The sequence below is a fragment of the Elephantulus edwardii genome, unplaced genomic scaffold, assembly GCF_000299155.1.
Source record: "Elephantulus edwardii isolate Elephantulus edwardi_28Jun2011 unplaced genomic scaffold, EleEdw1.0 scaffold00097, whole genome shotgun sequence".
Taxonomy (NCBI): Eukaryota; Metazoa; Chordata; class Mammalia; order Macroscelidea; family Macroscelididae; genus Elephantulus; species Elephantulus edwardii.
The window spans coordinates 10,324,979-10,343,355 of NW_006399847.1; the positions used below are offsets into that span (position 1 = coordinate 10,324,979).

Genomic DNA, 18,377 nt, shown 5'->3' on the forward strand with positions numbered 1-18,377 from the left:
ACATCTATTATCTGAAATACTTCAATTGGTATACCATCTATTCCTGGGGCCTTATTTTTTGCTATTTCCTTCAAAGCAGCTTGAACTTCTTCCTTCATTACCATAGGCTCTGGCTCATATGTTATTTCTTTAAATTCCTCTGTATCTGCCAATTCCTTTCTATATAATGCCTCAGTATATTCCTTCCATCTTCTTTTAATACTTCCTGGATCATTTAATATTCTGCCCAAAGCGAAGGTATGTTTTGAAAAAGCTTGAACTTGAACATTGCTCTTGAACTCTCTCACATTGCTCACATTGAACCTGCTCTTGGCATGAGATACCTAAAGTGGCCTGTGGGAGTGGTTAGATAGGTAGGTCATTTATGGGCCCACTGTCTAGAAGGGAAAAATTAAAGGAAAGAATTTGGACTTTCAGGGAGCAACTGGAAGATTCGTGTAGGACAGTGTGTCAGGGGAAGATTAACCTGAGAAGAGAACAATCCCAAACCTCTACTGCTGTCAGCCAGTTCTGAGTGATAATGACCCTCCCTCGGGTTTCAGAGGCTGCATATCTCATCAGAAGGAGACTGGCCCTCTTTCTCCCATGGAGGAGCTGGTAGATCCGAACTGCTACTCTTTTAGGTTGCAATTTAGTATGTTATGTACTACACCATCAGTGCTCTAGTGGGGCAAGGGACTTGATTCAGAGAATTGCACAAGAAAGAGAAGTAAAAGAGGAGTGTGGTATTTGTACATGTACTTGAGCTCCAGACAGTGTGAACTTGGGCCATGAAAGAGTGCACTTAAGAGACTATAAGGAGACCCCATGCCTCAGTGCAGTGGGTGTGACTGCCCACCCAGTGGTGCAGGACTGCTATGCATAGAGCCCTGGGACTTCAAGGGTCGGCCTTTCTCCTGTTTTTGAGGCAGTTCTTTGGAATCGCTGGTCTCCTCATACTTAGCAAATGACTCACAAGGAACTTAAGATTTGAATTCCATCTTCTTTGGGTGCCATATAGATAGCTCCCCCTCCCCCTTTTGTCATTGACTTGATACCAGATTTGGAAGTAACCATGACCCTCTCATCAGTTTATTAATTATTTCTCCAGTGTATATTCTGAAATTATTTGTCAACCATGAACTTCATGAAGGAGAAGAATAGATAGTAACCTGCTATGTGTTTTATTGCCTCTGAAACCTGCTGAGCGGTCATCTGTGGGTCTTTTCCTAACTCTGTAGTACACAACAGCACAGCATGGGACTCTTTCTGACTGTTGTACACACCAGGGCTGTGAACTCTTTCTGACTCTGTGGTATACAGCAGCACAGCAGTGAACTCCTCTTGACTCTGCAACAGGACAGTGGTCTTCTCCTGACGGTGTAGTACACAACAACAGCATAGCCATGATCTCCTCCTGACTCTGTGGTATACAGCAAGAGTACAGCAGTGACTTCCTCAACTTTTTGGTACACAGCAGCACCACAGTGGTGTCCGAATTTGCTGTCATGTCTCACCCTGACTTCATAGCACACAGGAAGTTTACAGTATCTAACATTCAGATTCCCTGACCAAATTCATTCAGATCTTTGGTGCCCCTTTATAAACTGCAGACCCCTCTCACATAAATGATCTTCTTCAGTAGAAAGTATCAACTTATTTTTGAAGCAGGTAATGTTAATTCCTAGGTGGATTTGAGAGCAGAAACCACACTGCATTGAGATTAGGTGTGACCACAGTTCACACGTATGCACAAAGTACATGAGCCTGAGAAGTTGTGGTTATGGATTATTAGAGCAGGGACTCCGAGAAAAAGAACAATCACTTGCCTTGTTCTTGCTTAATTGTCTTAAAACCAGCAAACAAAAGCGCTGCCTCTTGTCTAGCTAGTTTTGTCTCACTGCTTTCCTGTGTAGAGCTGTGCTGTGTAGGGATTCTCAAAGGCTGAGGAGTGCAGGGCATAGACTGTGGGCCTGCAGTGATGAGGGGACCATTCTGCCAGAGAGGACAGAGAGAGCAATAGGAATGTGAACTTGAAATTGAACAAGGATCTACTCAAAAGTTTAGTCAGAACCTACTAAGCTGACTCTCCTTCTAGCGGGTGTGCATGGGTTGTAAAATTAGGAGATCGCTCATCTTCCTCCCTTGGAGCACCTGGTGGATTCAGACACATGTGCTTGGGACAACATTACAGCTCCTTACTGTTTGGCCCCCAGAGCGGCCTCGTTCTTTCATTAATCTGCTTTCCTGTCAGTTGACACTGCTGACTCTATTCTTATTTATTATGCTCATTAAAGCTTTAGTTAGTAGAAGGCACCTTCTACATTTTTTTTAGACTTTATTTTTTCATGTTGATGACTTAAATTATGCTCTTAGTCACTAATTTACCTCCCTGAAAAGGGCTTATCAAAAACATGGTATATGGTTATGTTTTATTGTTGTGACTTGAAGAGGCTGATTAAGTAATTGCCACATACCTCTGCTGACACCTTCAGTACTGGGGTTTGCTGGGCCCAGACTATGTGCTGGAGACTATTGAAAAGTACAGTGGTATTGGATAAAGTATCTTCAGGAAGCTAAGGGAAGGCTTAGATAAAAGTTGAGATCAAAGTCAGTGTCCTTCAGAACTTCCCTCCTGTCTGGGAGAGCACGTATAAGTCATCCTAGATTCTGAGTGTCCTTCCAATTACAGGAGCCTCCTAGTGTAGCACCAGAGGTTGCATGTCTATCAGCTAATTTGTCCCCAGAAAGATCATGTAGTTAGGTTCTGAAGCCAGATCCCAAAGTTTGAACCCAATCACAGTGTAGTCTTAATGCTGCTATGCTTTATATGCCACTTATGTTCTTAAATCTGTCCCATAATATTGTACATGCTTTTGTTTCAGTATTGCTAGTAGTACTAGAAGCATGCCAGAGTCTGAGCATAGCTCACAGTGCTTTTCTTGGTACTTACGGAAGTATAACATGCAGGAGTTAGGTTTTTGTGAACTCTATGTACAGTAAGCATTTCTAAAAGAAATCTGTATTCTCATGTCCATGTCTGGAAGGCAGAGAGTCCTTCCAGCTTGTGTAGGTGGAAGGATGTCTGTAAACTATAGAGGTCAGTGCTTAAAATCATGGTTGCTACCTACCTGTCATTAAATAATGTTGTCTCCTAACCAGAGTCCTCTCAGGAAAAGCTTAGCATTTCTTCAGCTCTCAGTGTCCTCGGATTCTAAGGGATTAGGTCTCTCAAACCCAGTTCTGTGACCTAGGAAGGTGATTGCTTCTTTTTTTCCTCACCTTGAGGATAGGTCTTTCGAAATGGTAAATCTTGTTTGACTAAGTGATTTTAAAAAGTTCAGTATGTGCAGGAAGTGGAGGGGCGGCAGTGGCTGCGTCCAAGGTCTCAGCCATCCAGGGAAGGCCAGGTGCGGGCCCTTCTCACTTGGTCCACTGGAGGAGCATGCGGGTTGGGCCACGCACAGGTGAGAAGAGAATGGGGACGCAGAGCAGCCTGGGGAAGAGCTATGTCTCCCTGCTCAAGTTCCTGCTCCTGGGCGACAGCGATGTGGGCAAGGGCAAAATTCTGAAGAGCCTGCAGGACGGCGCCTTTGAGTCACCTTATGCCTACAGCAAAGGCATTGACTATAAGACCACCACCATCCTGCTGGCCGGCCAGCATGTAGGCCAGGGCAGGTTCTATACCATCTTCAGGGGTACACAGGGCATCCTCATAGTGTCCGACAGCACCAACCGCTGGTCCTTCGAAGACATCGACTAGTGGATCAAGGAGATCAGTGAGCACACACCTGGGGTCCCCTGGATCCTGGTGGGGAACTGGCTGCACTTGGCCTTCAAGCGTCAGGTGCCCACAGAACAAGCTCGCACCTATGCCGAAAGGAACTGCATGTCCTCCTTTGAGGTCAGCCTGCTGTGCAACTTCAATGTGATTGAGTCCTTCACAGAGCTGTCGAGAATCGTGCTCATGTGTTATGGCATGGAGAAGATCTGGGGGCCCAACTGCGTGTTCAGCTTGCAGGATCTCTGCTGCCGCGTCATGTGTCCTGTACGTCTGTCTACCTCGTTGACAAACTCCTGCTACCGGTCACTATCGAGCAACCTTAATTAAGTGCTTCTCCATGGCCAATGGCATGAACTCAGTCATGATGCATGGCGGCTCGTACCACTCATACTTGCTGGTTGGCGGGGGTCGGGTGGCACAGCCAGCAAGGGCAACAGCCTCAAGTGCTCTTGCTCCATCTGGCCACCCCAGAGTAACCCCCAGAACTGCTCCCGCAGCAACTGCAAGATCTCATAGTGGGCTGACAGCCTTGCCTGTCTGCCACCTGCATGTGCCATGAGGGCCCCTCCAGCCTGAACTTGGGTGTATGTGACTGGTCTCAGCAAGCAAGATGGAGAGGATGCTGGGTGTGCTCGTGCTGCCCTACCAGTGCACCCATGGTGGCCGTGGTCAGTGCCTCCTCAGGCAGGCCACAGTGCTGTATCCACTGCTCACATTCAGTGAAAATATGGGGCATTTTGTACATTTTTAAGGGCCATGAGGGAGGCCAGGTATAACAGCTGTGGGGACATGCTGGAGGGGAGAAGACAGGGCTAAGGTGAGTATCTTTCAGAACTAGAATCTAGTTTTGTGTCCACCTGACCTTGCAGGCCCCTGTGCCTGCACAAACGCAGTGGGAGAGAGAGGGAGAGGATGCAGCCTCTGCTGGCCACGTCCAGTATGCAGACTCTAGTGAAGGGCCAGAGAGTGTCTGGGAATGGATGTTGCCATGTGTTCACCTGCCACCAGCCCTGAAATGAGTTGGTGCTTGCACCCCCCGCACCAGCTCAAGGTCTCTGTGAAGGCTGAGTGCTCTGTACAAATCAAAATGGCCCTGGGACCATGGACTGATGGGACCCTCTGAAGCTGCCTTTCTGTGCCAACTCTGGTGTGCTGTGACCGCTCCTCTCCACGTTGTTATACTGCAAGGTCATAGACAAGTCACCACTGAGGATCACTGAGCCCAGGACCCAGCAGCCCACGCGCTTTCCCCACCCTCACCCCCCAGCCTGTAGTCACACTGGTGCTCAACTCTACTTCCTGCCCTAAGCCCTTTGGCCTGTCCTCCAGCTCCAGGACAGCTCAGGTGTCTGGTGAAGGGTCCTGAGCAGCTTGGTTGGCCTCGGGCTTGCCCCTAGGCCTCCCACCCATTACAGAGATGGTTCTTTCTTCTGGATTATGGACAGAACCCCCACCTGGTTTCTCCTCAGGGAGAGACACTTCCCTGACGTGACACTACCCTTCACTGCTGTGGACTCTCTCCAGTTCTCTCCTGATTATTTTTATTTCTTTGTACAGTAAATGTATTTGACTGTAACACCATGATGCACTTTATGTAAATTAAAATCTCCAGTTTTGAAAAAAAAAGTTCAGTATATATTCTGAGTGTATATTTCTGTATGTTTCAGATCTCTAACTTCCCTTAGAAGGGAGAATATGAAAAGTAAAGTGCTTTCTTGTTTGAAAATATTGGAAGCAAAATATTCTTAAACATTTGTGTTGAACACATGAGAACACCATAGATATGTGTAAGCAGTACTTTAAAGGAAAACTTTGTATTTTATAATTGGATCTGTGACCCCTTTCCAATTCTGTTTCCCTTGAGGACGGAGTAAGTACTAATTTCCTTTTTATTCACAGTGACTGTGATAGTGTCTGAAACATTGAAGGGCCACAATGTTTCTATAATTAATTAATTATGGAAATGATTGACTCAAATATATTAAAGACTGTATCGAGCATTTTTGTGACTTCTATTTCTGGGACCTTATACCTTTTATGTCACACCATTTTAACTGTATGTTAAAATCAGTAATAGTACTTTTGATAAAGCCTAAGTGATATTATAGTCAACTCTGGTGGTCTAGTGGCAAGAAGCTGCACTGTAATCCCAGAGGGTGCTGTTGAAGTTCACCAAGGGTTCTAAAGGAGAAAGACCTTGTACCTCACACTATCCTAACTGTATATTAAAATCAGTAATAGATAAAGCCTGGGGGATATTATCTGTATTCCTCTACTGTTCACATGGTTTTCAGAGGCCTGCTATTTAAGAAATAGATGCCTAATTCTGCTTCCCAGTTGGTCTTAACCTAGGATATTAAGTAGCTTTGAAAAATCAGAGTGTGAATTACAGAATGTTTCAATGGAACTGGTAAATGTATTGCTATTGTGACATTTTTATGGATGACCAACATTTTAATTTTGGATAATTTTGTGGAAACAATTTTGTAATTAGGCGTTTTTAAGTGATTTGTGAGCCCTAGCATGCTTCTAACACCTGGATTTCTGAAACAAGCACAACCATAGATATAAATGCCTATCTTCTCTCTTTTCACTGACTAAAACCAAGTTATGGAACTCTGTAGGGAGTTGCGCGTCTAGCACAAAGGCGGTGTCCCTCTGGTGGTACAAACCTACCAGCAGCTCCATGGGAGGACGATGAGAAATCTCTTACGCATTTCATGGCCTCCAAAAACCCACTGTAGGGTCAGCTATGAGTTGATTCTGCCTCAGTGACAATGAGTTATTCTGTTGTTGTTGTGTACAGTGGACTCAGAACTGACCCCTTGCTGACTCTCTGGCAGGTTTTCAGAGGCAGTTGACCGCATGGGAGGAGATTGCCCATCCTTCTTCTGCAAAGCAGGTGGTGGCCTCGAACTGTGTGCCTTCAGGATTGCATTCCAGCTTCTTTCCACTGGCTTACCAGAGCTCCTTAGTTAGGTTTTTATAAGAGCATACTGTCCCTTTCTTCCATAGTCCAGTGTTCACAGACTCACTGCTCATTTTGGAACACATTTATTAGAAGTACTAAAAGGCCAAGGATAAAAATAAATAGAAACTCATGGTGAATTGGTATTCAGTCATAGATGCCTGACACTTGAAAATAATCAACTGAATTCATCTTTTCTTCTGAAAAATAAACAGACTGTCCCTGGGTCACTAACCTCAGGACACTGAGTGAAGATGATTGAGAAGACATGAGGGTACATTTAGCTAACATTGTTATTGTTGTTGTTAGGTGCTGTCAAGTTGAGTATGACTTATAGTGACCCTGTGAACAAAAGATCTGAACTCTGCTCTATCTTGTACCATCCTCACACTTCCTAACACACAAGAGCCCATTGCAGCAGTCACTGTGTCCTCATGTCAACTGACTTCAAATCTGGGCTCTCCCACTACTCTACTTTAACTATCTTCTTTCTTGAGTGTTCATTGGGTTTTCAGAGATCTTTTATTTAGGAAGTAGATGGCCCATACTGCTGCCTAGTGTGTCTTAATCAGGGGGCTCCATCCAAACCTGTCAAGCATGGGTAACCCTTATGACATTTCACACACTAGTGGCACAGATTTCAGTATCACAGCAACCCCAAGTTATCTCAGTACAGCAAACTGACAGACAAGTATAGTCACATTTAAGAAGTGGCATTTACACAAGACTCTGGGGATGGTTGGTGGCACATGTTTATCAGAGATTGTAGCTGTGGGTGTGGGGCATGGTGGATGGTCATAAGGTGAGCTGAGTTGATTCTGACTCAGAGAGACCCTGTCAACTCAACTCATTGTCGTTGGTTTAGAACTGACTCATTACACGCTGGAGATGATTGTCCATCTTTCTCCCATGGATGACAGAGCAAAACTGTATTGTAGAGTTTCCAAGGCTGTGAAAACCCTGAAGCAGGCTGCCACATCTCTCCTCCAGAAGTAGCTAGTAGGCTTTACCAGGCAACCGTTAGGTTAGAAGCTGATCCCTTTAACCGCTATACTATCTGGGCCCCTTAATTCCTTTCTGCGCAGAATCAAATACATTGAGAAAGGTACAGATGGGCACAAATGGTTTGTGCTCAGCTACCTACCCTAAACTAGCAGTTTGAATCCACCCAGCAGTACTGTGGAAGAGACAGTATGTGTAAGGACATTACATCTTGAGCAGCCCTGTTCTGCATGCAGGATGTCACGTTGAGTTGGAAAGGACTGGATATTGACTAACAACAACAGTAAGAAAAGGAGCAGGACACACAAGCATGTGAATGTATTCACAGAGTGTTCACAGCCCTTTTAGAAAATGTGGTCAAATTTTAAAGGTTGGTATGAATAAATGTAAAAATTTTAAAAAATAAAGGTTAAAAAGAAAAAAGCTTTTAAAAAAAGAGAAAGATAGATGAACATATTGTAATTGAAGATCACTGGTATGTACTTTTGTGTTACATTTTACCCAGACTCCTCTCAGTTATTCCTGAGAGGAAGCAAGGTGGTTTTCCTCATATTCAAAATGGGGAAAGAGGCTGAGAGCTGACTTGACTAAGGTGAGGAACATGTTTCAGGAGGAACCAGTCCCTAGACAGGGACACTATACGTGGATAGTAGAGGGTCAGTGAAGGACAAGGGAGGCCCTCAGGAGATGACTGCTGCAGTGGGTTTAGGAAGAGCAGAGATTGTGGAACAGGCACAGAATCTGCAGGATTTTGCTCTGTTGCTTATAAGGATGCTGTGAATTGGGGCTGCATCCATGGTACCTATCTAAGAATACCAATGATGTGCTAACAGGTGTCAGAGAAGGGGTTTGAACTTAGGTCAGAATAACCATAGAGGTTGTCTTCTCCAGACACCCCCACATGTGGCGAGTCAGGGTATGTTGAGGACAGTGGTGGCCCCATGCTGGAACACCTCTCCTCTGGGAATGAGTCTCAGAATGTGTTTCCCGCGAAGGAAACTCGTGATCAGCCATCACTGGCCGTCCCTGGAGGTATATGTATTTCTTTGATACTGAACAGGTTTTGGGAGAGCTTCCAGGAAAATGGTGAGGAAGAAGGGTCTTTCAAAGTAAACACCTCATGAAGACGCCATGCATCAATCACAACAATTCTGTCCACAGTTGACCATAGGGTATGACACTGGGCACATGGCTGACTGACTCCATGGAAACTAAGAGTTACAGGAGAGATGGCATCAGTAAATCATTCAATAAAGAAACAACAAAAATAAGCCTGCATCCTTTGAGTTTCTCTTGGTCTACAAAAGGTCACTTTTAGACACTGGGCTGATTATGATGGCCCCATTGGTCACACTATGTGGCAGGGACTCCCTCTGGCCCTTTGGGATAGACAAGCACACCACTTCTGCCCTGGTGTCTGTCACTGGACTTGGCATGCAGTTTTCAGAGCATATGTGCCAGGTACTGTGGGACTTTTTAAGCTTTGACTGAATTCAGTAACCTATGCTTTGGGGTTAGTTCCAAACCATTTTCTCAATCTTCTATGCACTGTTGTATAATTTTAGCTCTAAATGTGCCCTTGCTATCTGTGACATGCAGTTGTTTGTTTTTTACTTGCTTTGGTATTTAATCTTTAAATTTCATCTACCTCTGAACTGTGATGTAGAATTAACTGCTCTGACCATTGGCTTCTGGTAACTGAGCAAGAGTAATACCATTTAGTGTCATGCTATTTAGTAAGGCGGTTTGAGTAATATGGCCTTCATTTTATGACTAACCACCCAGTAAAGTGAGACCTGTACTTCACATTGTCAGTGAAACAGATGGATTTTGACAGGATTATTGACATTACTTACATGATAGGCTAAAGATATTGAATAAAAGATATTTCTTAAACTCCTTAATGAAAGATTGGTTACTGTGAAAGTTTCTTTCTCACTCTCATAGATTAATCTTAAAGCAGTGTGAATACTTAACAATATTCTGCTGTCACATTCATTCAAATCAGTTTAATCACTTGGATGGTTACTGTTGGCATTTTCATATGATCATGCAAATATTCCAAAAGCCTGGGCTGATTATTTGTCACCAGGTAGATTTTAAAGTTAAAAAAAAAAAGAAGTCACTTGTAAATTTAAGACCTGTTTCTAATGGATTTTTTTCTTCTTTTACAAGTCATTATAATGTATTGCCTTAACACAGAGGTATACATCTATTTTGACTTATTTCTCAATAAGATCATAAAAATTCTTTCTGAAATCTGTATTTATAAAAATAACAGCATCCTGCTTTTTATAGTTCTAAAACCACACTTAAAATTACATAGAGCACCACAACGTAATTTAAATTTTCCTAGAAAAAGCTTCTATAGTTTGGTTTGCTTTCATATGTCTGTTATTCTGGCTAATCATTTGAGTCAGACTTGACATTTTCCTGGCATAGTTTAGGTGGTACTCAGAATTGTGTACCTGCCTCATTAGCTGTAGTAGTGCAGAGGCACTATGTAGAAGTCACTCAGAACCTTCTAGAAGTTATTTCATTTTCATTGTGGCCTATGCCCACCAATGATATTGCTGCTGGGTGTTTGTTCATGCATAGTTGGTTCCTGGCCTGTCTTCATGGGGCAGATGATCCACGGAAACATAGACAAGGATTGTAGCCACAGTATTTCATTCCTAAAGCTGAGTGATGTTATCCATAATTCCTTAGACTAACATCTATAGTGGGTATTAAAAGACTGTTAGCACACACTAAGCATCATTATCCATATGTGCTGTTCATCAGTATTGAATGTTGGGTATGAAGGCAAAAGAGTAAAATTTAGCAAAGGATCAGTGGTAAACACATTCCCTTCATGGAGCTCACTTCACCTTAGCTCCATAGATTGTCTGGAGCTTTACAGAGTTGTCATTTACACCCATTTGAAGGGTTTCTAGTGCTCAGGTAACATATGTTTCTGGCCTTTGCAGAAAGAAAATGTACCTCTCCATTTGGTTGTTGTTGTTGTGTACTGTAGAATTACAACTGATGTTGTTATGTAATGTCAAGTTGGAACCGACCCATAGCTGACACTCCAGTAGATTTTCAGAGGTAGGTGATCGCACATGAAGAGATTGCTTATCCTTCTTCTGAGGAGCAGCCGGTGACCTTGATCTGCAAACCTTTGGGATTGCAGTGTATCTTTTTGCCTCTAGGCTACCAAAGCTCCCATTGATTAGACATTGTAATACTTTGCATTGTAATTACATTAATCATTTACAATTAATGTTATGAAACAAATGTCTAGATATGATTGAAAAACAAATGTGATTTACTCAAATAATAAAAAATAAAAATGTACCATTAAGGTCCTCTTCATTATTTTTTTTAGGTTCTCTTGAGTTAGAGGAGCAATTAAACACTGTTGTTGTTGTTGTTTGATGCCGTCAAGTCGTCGACGACTCATAGCGACCCTATGAACGAACGGCTTGAGCACTGTTCGTACATAGAGTTTCCGGAGGCAAGCCATTTCGGAAGTGGATGCCGTTCCTGCTTCCAGGCTTGATTTAGTCGGGAAGCTCCAGCCAACACTGTCCACCATGGGTACCTGTTACCACGATTGGCACATCACTGTCACAGTCTTCAGCATCACAGCAACCACAAATTACCTCTGTACAGCAACACACAGACCAGATTAAAACTGTTAGTAACAATTAAAAAAGATTGGAAGATATTGAGGGCCCTATGCTTGTTGAAAGTGAAGAGGACATGAGGCATTTGCTGCAGAAGATCAAGAAGCTCAGACTTCATTATGGATTGCATCTTGCCATCAAGAAACAAAGATCCTCATCACCAGACTAACAATCAACAGATATATGGAGAAATGATTTAAACTGTCAGTGATTTGATTTCATCTTCATTGGATCAACAATCAACACTTTTGCTATCAGCAGTCAGGAATCCTAATACATACGGCAATAGACAAGACTGCTGTAAAGGACCTCTCCAGAGTGCCAAAGAGCAATGATGTCAGTTTGAGGACTAAGGTGTGCCTATTTGGGGGCCATGGTCTTGTCAGTCACCTGCTATACCTCAGACAGCTGGACATTGAGTAAAGATGAAAGAAGAATTGATGCCTTTTGAGTTGTGGTGCTGGAGAAGAGTACTGAATATCCCATTGACTGCCAAGTGAACAAACAGTTGTATCATGGAGAGGGTCCATCTGGAGTGCTTTTTGGATGCAAAGATGGTGAAGTTTCTCCTCTTTCTTACTTTGGACATGTAGCTAAATGAGGCTATTCATCAGAGAGGGACATCATGCTTGAAAAGATGAGGCATCAGCAATGGAGAGGAAGAACCCAATGAGATGAATTGACACGATAACTTCACAAAAGGCTTTGATTATGCAGGAATGATGAGAATGGCACAGGATAGGGCAGGGTTTAGGTTGGCTGTTCCTAGGGTGGCTATGAATCATACTCACCTTGACAGCAACTAACAACAGCAACAATTGTGTGTTCAGCCTCTTTAGCATGTTTTTATTGAGGTAGACTTTACATATAATAAAATGCACACATCATAAATGTACTTTTTAAAGAGTTTTGATAACTATATATATTCATGTATCCCAATCAAGGTATAAACTATCCCCATCATTTAAGAAAGTCCTCTCCTGTCCCCTACCAACCAAACTCTAGCCCCTTAGACAACTACTGATTGCTTTCAATTTTTGACCAGCTTATTTATATTTGACCCTGCATACTCAGCTTTGCTAGCCTTCTAGTGCCCGATGTTGTGCAAGGATGGCAAAGCTTCCTCACACATACTCATATACTTTGCCAGTAGAACACATGTGTCTTAGAGAAGGTGCAACCAGAGTGTTCCTTGGAGGCAAAGGTTGTGAAACTTCATCTCACATAATTTGGGAATGTTGTTTTTTAAGTGTTGTGGGGTTGACTAAGGCTCATAGCAACCCTATAAACAATGCCTTTAAGTCCTGCCACATGTTATGCAATCCTCGTCATTTCTCACACTCAAGCCCACCATTACAGTCACTGTGTCTGTCTATATCTTGAAGATCTTCCCTACAGGCTCTTTTCTTGCCCTGTAAGCTCTTTTAACTTGATAAAAGGAAACTTCACTTCTTTTTTTTTTTTTAATGTTGGAATAAGTTTATTCTTAATAAGTTTATTCTTATGTACAGAAGAGTCAGTGTGTACATCAGCCCAGTTTGGTGGTGAGTTCCTTGGCCTTGGCCTTCTCCAGCTTGGCGATGCGGGCCACTGACTTGGGCCCCAGGACGTTGCCTCCCCAGTGGCGGCGGATCTCATCATATCTGTCGTTGTAATTGGTTCTGATGGCTTCTACCAGCTTGGCCAGAGCGCCTTTATCTTCCGGGTTCACCTGCGTGAAGGAAACAGTGGTGCAGGTCTTCTGGTGGACGAGGCGGCCCAGCCTGGCCTTGCCCTTGATGATGCAGTAGGGAACACCCATCTTCCGACACAAAGCCGGCAGGAAGACCACCAGCTCTATGGGGTCCACATCGTGTGTGATCACCACCAGCTGGGCCTTCTTGTTCTCCACCAGGATGGTGACTGTGTTCACCCCTGCACGGAGGATGGGGGTGTCTCTTGGTGGGGGTGTCTCCCTTGCCAGCAGCCTTCTTCTCAGCCGGGCCAGCAGCCTCTCTTTCTTCTCCTTCTTGGTCTCTGGTCGGTACTTGTGGGCCAGCTTCAGCAGCTGAGTAGCTGTCTGGCGGTCCAAGGCTTGGGTGAACTGGTTAATGGCGGGTGGCACCTTGAGCCGTTTGTAGAGTATTGCTCTCGGCCGCTGCAGCCGGATGTAGCGGGGCCATTTGATGAAGCGGGTAAGGTCCCTTTTGGCTTGGATGTCCTGCCCGATGCCTAAGTTTTTGGGCCTCTTCTCGAACACGGGATTCACCACCTTCTTGGCCTCCTGCTTCTTGACCACGGCGGGCGCTGGGGCCACCTTCTTCCCCTTGGCCTTCTTTCCCTTTGGCATCTTGAGCGGATGGGCGGAAGAGAAAAGAGAAGGGATTGTGGGTAATATGTAGGCAAAAGAGAAGGGATTGAAACTTCACTTCTTAAGACAAAGTAAAAAACAAATTGTGTATCAGTACCAGCTATCTGACAATATCTTATAATTCTATGCAAGATATGATTTGAGAGAGCAGCAGTTACACTGGAGCTGACACTTGATCAGTGGTAAAAGGAGTCTGGCTTGCTCAATAACTGATGGCTAGTTTGGAGAATCACTTACCTCCCTAAGATAAGTTTCTTCTTTATTGTGCGTTGTTGTTGTTGTGTACTGCCAAATCATAATGAACCCTCCAGTGGATTTTCAGAGGTAGTAAATTGTACAGAAGGAGATTGCCCATCTTTCTCCACATACCTTTGAATTAACAGTGTAATTCCTTATCACTAAGCCACCAGAGCTCCTTCTATTGTGTGAGCTCCTTCTATTGGTTGACTTAAGTCATCTTCAAAGTCCTGGCTACAACATTTCTGAAATTAATGCCTTCTTTATGGACTCTTTCTTATAAAAAGTATTTTCAATGAATATATTGTATAGAATTCTATCATTCTATCTCCAGCTTCATTTGTGTCTCCAAGTCCATGTTTCTGACTACTGATCCTTGTTTCCTGTTCCCAACTTTTTCATTCCAGTCACTCCTCCTCCTACTTATTATTATTAAATCTTAAATGGATATTCAGTCGATTTGTAACTGTAAAAGTTGTTAAAAATAATCTATTTCTGCCTCTTTGGCTCTGTTTATTGGTGCATAAATTTGAATGATAATGGTATTCACTGGACTTCCTTGTATGTGTATGCATATTATCCTCACTCACCACATTGTATTTCAAGATGGATCTAGGAATGACTTTTTAAACTATTAAAGTGACCTGTTTTTTCCTCACCTATTTATCTCTGGCATAGGAGATCATATGATACTCTAATTTAAAATGTCCAATTTCATTTTGCTAACACCTACTGTGTCAATATTTATGTGTTCCATGTCTGTCTTAACAATATCCAGTTTTCCTACATCCATGTTTCTCACATGCCACTAAATGCAGACTGTACACATGGATTTTACCTGATCGTATGCACAAGAATCAGATTGATAATATCTAAGGAAAGAATCAATGGAGAAGCTCAAAATCAGCTGTGAAACTGGGCCACGTGTTGATTGTAGGACAGACCATCAACTATTCATATGAAAATTCAAGCTAAAGCTAAAGAAGTTTAAATTAAATCCAGAGGAATCAAAATTTGACCTTGAGTCTATCTGAAGATAGACTACCTACCTGAATTTCAAAATCATCTCAGGGACAGGTTTGAGGCCTTGAACACTAATGAATGAAGACCAGATAAACTCTGTGAGGATATCAAGAATATCATCAAAGAAGAATGCAAAAGGTCATTACAAAAGACAGGAGGAAGACAAAGGCAAAGAGAAGGAAGAAAATACTGAGATAGATGTCAGGAGAGACTGAATAATGCACTGAAGTGCTGAGAATCCAGAGCTAAGGGAAGAAATCAAGAATTTAAGGAGCTGAATAGAAGATTGCAAAGGGCAGCTCAGGAAGACAAAGCAAAGTTTTATAATGAGATGTATAAAGAGCTAGAAACAGAAAATCAAAAGACCTGAATTCGCTGGGCATTTCTTAAGTTGAAGGGACTGAAGAACAAATTCAAGCCTTGAGTTGCAATACTTAAGCATGCTATGGGCAAAATGTGAGATGATTCAGGAAGTATTAAAAGACGATGAAAAGAGTATACAGAGTTACTGTACCAGAAAGAATTGGCTGACACAGAAGAATGTAAAAAAAATTACATATGGTCAAGAATCTATATGATGAAGGGGGAAGTTCAAGCTGCTCTTACGGAACTGTCAAAAAACAAGACCCCTGAGATTGATAATGTAGCAGTTGAAATATTTCAACAAACATGTGCTGCCCTGGATGTGCTTACTGGGTGGTGCCAAGAAGTTTGGAGAACTGGCCAACTGACTGAGAGAGATGTGTATTTATTCCTATCCCCCAAACAGGTGATCTGACAGAGTGTGGAAATTATAAAACAGTATCATTAAGGTCACACACGAGTAAAATCTTGCTGATTATCCAAAAACAACTGGAACAGTACATTAACAGAGAACTACCAGAAGTACAAGCGGATTTAGAAAAGGCCATGGCACTAGACACTATTGCCAATGTCAGGTAGATACTACATGATTAGATATTAGATATCAGTACTATCTTATCTGTGCTTCATTAATTATGCAGAGGCATTTGACTGTATAGGTCACAAGAAATTGTGGCTGACCTTGAGCAGAATGGGAATCCCAAAACACTTGCTTGTGCTTATGTGAAACTTGTACTTGGACCAGGAGGCATTCGTTGGAACAGAGCAATGAAACACTGCATGGTTCACATTAGGAAAGGAGTGTCTCAGGGATGCATCCTGTCTCCATATCTTTCCTATCTCTATGTGGAACAGATTCTTTGGGAGCCTGAACTTGATGAGGAGGAGTGTGGCATCAGGATTGGAGGAAGACTCATCAACAACCTGTGTTATGCAGATGATACAACCTTGCTTGCTGAAACTAAGGAGGTCCTGAAGCATTTGCTGCAGAAGATCAAGGACGATGGTCTTCAATATATATTGAAGCTTAACATCAAGAAAACAAAGGTTCTCACCAATAGGCCAATTGGCAGTGCCATGATGGATGGAGAAGAGATTGAGATTGTTCACAGTTTCAGCTTGTTTGGCTTCTCTATCAACACTTTTGTCAGGGAATTAAAAGGTGAATTGCAGTGGGGAAGTCTACTGTTAAGGACCTCGCCAAAGTGCTAAAGAGCAGTGATATCAGGCTAGAGACTAAGGCACACCTGATTCAGGCCATAGTCTTAGCAAGTATTTGCTGTGCATCAGAGAGCTGGACAGTGACTAAGCATGACAGAAGAATTACCTTTTGAGTTGCAGTTCTGTAGAAGAACATTGAATATACCGTTGACCACCAAGAGAACAAATAGATCTGTCTTGGAGAAGGTGAAACCATTTTTCTCCTTGGAGGCTAGGATTTTGAAGTGATTTCTCATGTACTTTTGGCACATGGCTAAGAGGGACCGACCAGTCCTTGGAGAAGGACATCATGCTTGGAAAGGCGAGAAGACGAATTGACACAGTAACAGAGATAATGGATTAGGTGTGTCAAAATCAGTGAGACTTGCTCAGGATAGGGCAGGGTTTAGAGCTATTGTACATAGGGTCACTATGAGGCACAGGCGACTTGACGGCACATAACAACAGCATGAACTCTTTCTGGTCTTTGATTATTAATTTTTTAGCATGGACAGTGTAGGAAATGTTGCATTTAAGTATTTTTACTTATTTGTAACCACCTTGTAGGAATGTTATATTTAAAAATGTAACTAACAGCTGTGTTTTTTAGTCTTGAATTAACATCCAGAAAATATAAAGATTTTAAATATAGAGAATATTTTGGACTATGGAAATAAAAATTAAACAGGGATCAAGCATATGTAATTTTAGTAGTATACTTGTCTTCTACAATAGCCTTAATTGTAATCAAATAATGTTTTCCAGTTTGTGTGTATCTTTACATCAGCTCAGTGGACAATTCATAAAGACTGTAATTGACAGCTAAGAAAATCTTTGCAAAAATGAATTAGCTGTTAACTTCATATTAAATTATCCTTTTTCTAAAAGACTGAAAACTATAATCAAGTTATTTTGTGCAATTTACTATAGATTGCTACTTTAAGAGAATAACATCCATTGTTAAAATGTTTTTGTATTACTGGCTTAAGGTGGTCCTGCCCCCTACTGAATGAAATCTTTTAACCTGCTGTTAAATGCCCTGAGTTTAACCTCAAAATTTATACAATGAGAGCATAATGAATGTTGAAACTAGTGTAGATTATTTAAAATAGATTAGCTCTCTGTTGCTACTTTTGACTTGTAGAGAGAGATAAGAAACAAGTTACCTGACATGGAGATGGGATTTTTACCAGATGCTTTAAATCATGCAAATGTAGCCTATAGCTTTTATAGTTCTATAGTTCTGCTTTATTTAAGTCCACCTATCAGATGTTGTTACTGTTATGTGCTGTGGATTCATAGTGACCCTGAAACCTGCTCTAAGCTGTGCCAGCCTTCTTGTCTCTGACAAACTTACCCTCATTACCCCAGTCATTGAATCAATCCATCTCATTGAGTCTTTCTTGCTCTGTCCCTCCACCCTTCCAAGCATGATCCCTTCTTGCAACATATCCAGAGTATGTCAGATGAAGCCTCAGAATTCTTGTCTCCAAGGAGCAGCCTTGGTTTCACCCTCTCTAGAACGAACCTCATTGTTCTTCTGGCAGTCCATGGTATATTCAGTACTCTTCTCCAGCACCACAGCTCAAAGGCATCAGTTCTCTTTCCATTATCCCTTGTAATTATCCAGCTTTCTGAGACATAGCAAGTAAGTGAGAAGACTATGGTCTAGATCAGGCATTCCTTAGTCTTCAGACAGATGTTCTTACTCTTCAGATTCTGGAGAGGTCCCTGATAGCTGACTTTCCCAGTGCAATTCATCTTTTTATTTTCTGGCTGCTAGCATCAGGAGTGTTGATT

The 18,377-nt window shown here is 42.4% G+C and overlaps 2 pseudogenes; one reads left to right on the plus strand and one right to left on the minus strand.

Moving 5' to 3' along the window:
* The first annotated feature begins 3,457 nt into the window (after positions 1 to 3,457).
* LOC102870418 lies at positions 3,458 to 4,279 on the plus strand (annotated as a pseudogene).
* Positions 4,280 to 12,932: 8,653 nt separating this feature from the next.
* On the minus strand, positions 12,933 to 13,733 carry LOC102870825 (annotated as a pseudogene).
* Between the last annotated feature and the right edge of the window lie 4,644 nt (positions 13,734 to 18,377).